Consider the following 6,995-nt stretch of genomic DNA (forward strand, 5'->3'; position numbering starts at 1 on the left):
AGGCCAGCCCCCAGGAGCAGTTCTACACTTTAAGGAGGAAACAGGCACGCGTGACAGCCTTGCCAGGGGTCCCTGCCCCAAGCCTGGGAGGCAACAGGGGAGGCACCACATCTCCCCTGGGCAAGGGGAGCAGAGGATAGGACCAACGTCTAGGGCTACGAATGGTCCCTGAGCCTTGGCACAATCTTAGAGGCCCAGAGTGCCTGAGGTCACATATTTCACCATCCTGGGGGGACGCCGGGGTTTAGAGTCCGTGCTGAGTTGATTTAAAGAAAGTGAAGAAATGTAATATTTCTTGCCCACCTGTGTTTGTAGATCTTTTAAAAAGTGGGGAGTGGCACTCTTTGAAATTTGTCAGCAAAATGACCCTACAACTTTATTTTTACCCAAATCCTCTCCTTATAATCTAGGCAGAAAGAATTATTTGGTTTTCTCAGAACAAAGGCTAGCAGTGTTCATATATATAGTTTCTTTGTCCAGAATCCCCTTCCCTCTATTTTCTGAATACTAATCTGCCAGGCTAAGCCCAAGTGTACACTTCTCTACGGAGCCTTCTCCATATTCCCAAAGGAATCTTGGCCTCTTATGATTTGCTGTGTTCCCTGGTAAGAACCCATCCTGCCTGAGGCTGCAGTCTGTTTCGAGTCGCCTCCCTCCTTAACTGTGAAATGCTCAGTGGCTGTGTCCCTAAGCCCAGGAGGGACTCAGAAGATGCTTATACGTGGAGGACTGAATGAATGGTGCCAGAGGGAAAGAATTTAGATGTCCCCATATTTAACTCAAAGCTCTGATCTATGGCTCTGAGACTCCTTTCTAAAGTACCATTTCTCATTTGCCTGAAGGTTTACTTTACACGCGGGGTTTCTTCGTGACTCACGGTCTGGGCAGTGGCCAGGAGGCGCTCTCCGTCAGAATTCCTGTGGACGAGGACTTCTGAACGCCATCGCCTGACCTCCTGCCCTGCCCTGTGGACGGCAGACAGGCTGAAACCTTTCCTGAGCTCCTTAATTAAATCAAGATTTTCGTGCTTTCAAATTAGTCTGTAAATGCCAATTGTTAAAATTTTAAATTGTTGACAATATAATTATGTGGCTGTTAACAGCTGAATCTCCTCTGTAACTTTTAAATAAAGAAAGCAGGAAGACCAACATCTGGTAATAGAGGTTGTGTGCTGAATGGGCGGTGGCCAAAAAAAAAGCATTAGTCAGAGTCTAGAAAAATAGTGTGTTACTTTTGCCAAGTAATATTTAGAGACGGAACTGAGAAGGGAATGTAAGACATCTGTTAAAAAGCATATTTTTCCAAACTCAGTCCTTTAGAAATTCTCAAGAAAAAAATTTTAAAATAAGAAATAAATGTCTTTTAAAGATATTTTAGACTGTAAAAACAAAGTTCCTCCTGTAAAAATCCTACAACTCACAAAGGTTCACTGAAGATTCACAATCAACAAACATCAGAGCTTGATTGTGAGTTAGACATTTCTTTTTCACTTTAAGAGTAAAACAGTTAATATGTGGGCACACCGTTACAAAAATTCAAATAATACAGTTAAAGCACAAGTTCTCCTTGAACATGACAGCTCATCCCAGTCACCTCCCCAGAGAAAACCACCATGACCACTTCACTTCAATGCTTCTCCTGACACGTTTTCCTCATTTACAAATACAGTTTATGTTCTTTATTTAACAGCTTTATTGAGGGAAAATTGACATATAGTATTTGAAGTGTATAATTAGGTGTTATGATATATGTATATGCCCTTGAAACCAATACCACAACCAATACAGTTGAAAGTCTCCTTCGCCCAGAAGTTTCCTCAAGCCCTTTGGAATGCCTCCCTCCTGTCCTGCCCCTCACCCCCAGGCAACCACACATCTGCTTTCTGTCACTACAGATTACTTTGCACTTTCTAAAGTTTTATATAAATGGAGTCACACAGTACATATATATTTTGTCTTTTTTTTTTTTTTTTTCGTGTCCGGCAACGGATCGCAACCCTCAGTGTCGAGCCTGTACCAGACCTGACCAGCAACGGGATCGCAACCCTCGGTGCTGCGCCCGCACCTCGCTCAGCCAGTGAGCGCGAACCGGTCTGTATGTGAGATCCAAACCCTCGGCGGGAGCGCCGCCGTGCTCCCAAGCGGCGCACTGTAGCAGTGCGCCACCGGGCCGGCCCTATATTTTGTCTGGCTTCTTTCATTCAGCACGATTAGGTTGTGATTCATTCCTATTGTTGTATGTATCGATAGCTTATTCCCTTTTATTGCTGAATAGTATTCCACATATGGATATGCCACAATTTGTTTATCCACTCACTTGTTCATGGACATTTGTGTTGTTTCCAGTCTTTGGCTATTCCAAATAAAGCTGCTATGAGCACTTGTGTACAAGCCTTTGTGGGGACATATGTATTTTTTTCTCTTGGGTAAACGCCCAAGAGTGGAATGGCTAGATAGTATAGTTGGTGCATGTTTAACTTTTTAGGATGTTGACAAACTGTTTTCCAAAGTGATGGGGGCATTTTATATTCCCACTGGCAGTGTATGAGAGTTCTATCCTTACCAAAATTCAGTATGGTCGATCTCTTCAATTTTAGCCACTTTACAGGTGTATAGTAGTATCTCATGGTTTTAATTTGAATTTCTCTAATGACTAATAACGTTTAGCATTTTTTTCATGTGCATATTTGTCAACTCTTTATCTTTAGTGGTCTGTTTAAACCTTTTGCACTTTTTAAAGTTTGGGTTTTTTTCCTTCTTGTTGAGTTTTGAAAGGTTTTATATAGTCTGGATGCAAGTCCCTTAACAGATATATGCTTTGCAAAGATTCTGTCATAGTCTGTCGCTTGTCTTTTCATTCTCTTAATGTCTTTTGAAGAGCAAAAGTTTTAAATTGTGAAGTAATCCAGTTTACCAACCTGTTCTTTTATGGATTGTACTTTTTTGGTGTCATATCTAATAAATCTCTAGCTATCCCAAGATCACAAATATTTTCTCTTATGTTTTCTTCTAGAAATTTTATAGTTTTTCATTTTACATTTAGGTCTATGAGTTGATTTATTTATTTGTTTATTTATTTATTTTTTATTGGCAGCTGGCCAGTATGGGGATCTGATCCCTTGACCTTGGTGTTACTAACACCACACTCTAACCTACCAACTGAGCTAACCGACCAGCCTTTATTTATTTATTTTTTTTCTGGCTTTTTTTTTTTTTTTGGTAGCTGGCCTGTAAGGGGATCCAAACCTTTGACCTTGGTGTTATCAGCACCAAGCTCTCCCAAGTGAGCTAACTGGCCAGCCCCCAATTTTTAAAAATATAATGCAAGATACGGGTCCAAGTTCTTTTTCTTTTGCATATAAATATCCAATTGGGGCCGGCCTGTGGCTCACTCAGGAGAGTGTGGTGCTGATAACACCAAGGCCACGGGTTCAGATCTCATATAGGGATGGCCGGTTTGCTCACTGGGTGAGCGTGGTGCTGACAACACCAAGTCAAGGGTTAAGATCCCCTTACTGGTCATCTTTAAAAAAAAAATTAAAAGAAAATAAATAAATATCCAATTGTCCCAGCACCATTTGTTGAAGGAAAATCTTTTCTCCATTGCACTATTTCCATCTTTGTCAATAATCAGGTGTGCATTCATGTGTGGGTCTATGTCTAGACTTTTTACTCTGTCCCATTAATCTATTTATCCTTTTTTGTGCTAATACCACTCAGTTTTGTTTACTACAGCTTTATAATCATTCTTGAAATCAGGCAGTGTGAGCCCTCCAACTTTGTTCTTTTTCAAAGTTGTTTGGCTGTTCTAGGTTCGTTGCCTTTCCAGTGAATTTTAGAATCAGCTTGTCAATTTATACAAGAAAAGCCTGTTTGGATTTTGGTTAGCATTGCACTGAATATTTAGATCCACTTTGTAGGGAGTGGGATCGACATTTTAACAATCTTCAGTCTTCTGACTCAAGAACAAGGTGTATCTCTCCATTTACTTGTATTTAGGTCTGTTTAACTTCTCTCAGCAATATTCTGTAGTTTTCAGTGTACAGGTGTCGTGAGTTGAATTATGCACCCCCCCCAAAGCAATGTCCACGTTATAATCCCCAGGGCCTGAGAGTGTGACCTTATTTGGAAAAAAGGTGTCTGCAGGTGTAATGAAGGATCTCAAGATGGAAAGATCATCCTGGATTATCCAGATAAGCCCTAAATCAAAAGACAAGTGTTCTTATGAGAGACACACAAAGAGAAAATGATGATGTGAAGACTGAGGCAGAGACTGGAGTGATGTAGCCACAAGCCAAGAAACACCAGGCAACTCCTGGAGCCGACGGAAGCTGGGAGAAGCAAGGAATACATTGTTCCTTAGAGCTTTTGGAAGGACTGCACTCTTACCAACGCCTTGACGTCAGGCTTCTGTATTCCAGACCTGTCAGAGAATAAACTACTGTTTTTAAGCCACCAAGTTTGTGATAATTTGTTACGGTTGACCTAGGAAACTAGTACAACATGTCTTTCACATTTTCTGGCAGAATTAACCCTTAATACTTTACCTTTTGCTTCTACAGTAAATGGCATTGTTTTTTTCAATTTCACTTTTGAATTGTTCATTGCTAGCATGTAGAAATACAATTGATTTTTTTATATTGATATTGAATCTGTCTACTTTGCTAAACTCAGTTATTAGCTCCAGTAGCTTTGTTTTTATAGATTCCATCAGATTTTCTAGAGAGACAGTAATGTCTAAGATTTAAAAATGTTTTACTTTCTGCTCCCCATGCCTTTTATTTCTTTTTCCTGCCTGATTGCACTAGCTAGAACAGTGTCAAACAGGAGTAGTGAGAGCATCCAGATCTGATGTGTTCCTGATCCCATGGAGACAGCATTCAGTCTTTCCTCATTATGTATGATGGTAACTGCAGGTTTTTTGTAGATACCCTTTACCAGTTTGTGTGTTTCAGTTCTTCTATATCTTTGCTGACTTTCTATCTAGTAGTCTTATCAGTTGTTGAGAGTGGAGTGTTAAAGTTCCCAGCTATAATTTTGCATTTGTCTATTTCTCCTTTCAACTATATCAGTTTTTGCTTTATGTATTTTGAAGCTCTGTTATTTGGTATGTATATATTTAGGATTGTTATGTGTCCCTGGTGGAGTGACCCTTTTTATCACTGTGTAATATCTAGTGATTTTCTTTTCTCTAAATTCTACTCTATCTGATAGTATCTACTTTTTAAAAAATGAATGTGTGATCTTTTCTTATCCTTTTATTTTCTACCTACCTATGACATTGTTTTGGTGATTTTCTTGTAGACAACATGTTGTTAGTTATGTTTTTTTTTTAAAACCACTCTGCCAATCAGTCTTTTAATTGGTGTATTTAGACCATTTGAATTTAAGTTAATTATTGATATGTTAGAGCTTAAGTCAGCCATTTTATTATTTGTGTTTTGCTTGCTTTCTGTGTTTCCTGTTCCTGTTTCTTTTCTTACTTTCCTGTGGGTTATTTGAACATTTTCTAAAAATTTCATCTTGATTTATTTTGGATTTTGAGTATATCACTTTTTATAGTTTTCTTAGTAATTACTCTAGGTATCACATATATCCAGATGTAACTCGGTACAGTCTATTGGTATTGATGTTTTTCTACATTGAATGAAGTGGAGAAACCTTACTTCTGTAATGTCTTCATACTCTCCCTAGTTCTTAAATATAATTGTCTTAGATATTCTCTCTATATACATTAAACACCACATCAGATGGTATTATAATTTTTACCTCAACCATTAAATATTATTTAATAAACTCATAAGCACAGTCCATTGTATTTACTCATTCCAGTGTTATTTTATCCTTTCTGAATTTCCAAGCCTTCTCCTATATCATTTGTTTTTGTTTAGACAACTCCACGTAGCCGTTCTTTGATCAGGCAGAGTCATCATGAACGTTTATTCAAAAATTACTAGCAAATCAAACTCAGCAGCATTTTAAAAGGATTCTACACCATGACCAAATAAGATTTATTCCAGGAATACAAGAATGGTTCAAAATATAAAAATCAGTGTTAACACACATTACAGAGTGAAGAGAAAAAAAAAAACCATGATCATCTCAATTTCATGCAGAAATAGCATCTGACAAAATTCAACCTCCTTTCATGATAAAAACACTCAATAAACTGGGAATAGAAGAAAAGTACCTCAACAAAATAAAATCCCACAGCGAACCTCATATTCAATGGTGAAAGACTGAAAACTTTTCCTTTAAGATCAGGAACAAGACAAGGATGCCCACTTTTGCCATTTCTAACTGACATATTGGAAATTCTAGCTACAGCAATTAGGCAAGAAAAGGAGATACAAGGAATCTAAATTGGAAAGTAGGAAGTAAAATTATCTCTTTATGCAGACATTATGATCTTATATTACAGAAAATCCTAAAGATTCCATCAAGAAAAAACCTGTTAGAACTAATAATTGAATTCAGCAAAGTGGCAGGATTGGAACACTTGTGCACTATTGGTGGGAATACAAAGTGGTACAGCCACTGTGGAAAACAGTATGGTGGTTCCTCAAAAAATTAAACATAGAATTAATTACTGAATGATCCAGCAATTCCTCTTCTATCTAAATACTCCAAAGAATTGAATGTAGGGTCCTGAAGAGATATTTGTACAACCATGTTTATAGCAGCAGTATTCACAATTGCTACAACATGTAAGCAACCCAACTATCCATTGACAGATGACTGGATAAGCAAAATGTGGTATATACATACAATGCAACATTATCCCACTTTAAAAGGGAAGGAAATTCTCCAGTATAATACAACATGGATAAACCTTGAGGACATGAATTCTAAGCAAAATAAGCCAGTCACAAAATGACAAATACTGTATGATTCCACTTATGTTAAGTATTTAGAGCAGTCAAAATCATAGAATGGGAGGGCCGGCCCGGTGGCGCACTGGATAGTGCGCCGCTTGGGAAGCGCGGTGGCGCTCCC

This window comes from Galeopterus variegatus, unplaced genomic scaffold, assembly GCF_000696425.1.
Source record: "Galeopterus variegatus unplaced genomic scaffold, G_variegatus-3.0.2 Scaffold5747, whole genome shotgun sequence".
Classification (NCBI taxonomy): Eukaryota; Metazoa; Chordata; class Mammalia; order Dermoptera; family Cynocephalidae; genus Galeopterus; species Galeopterus variegatus.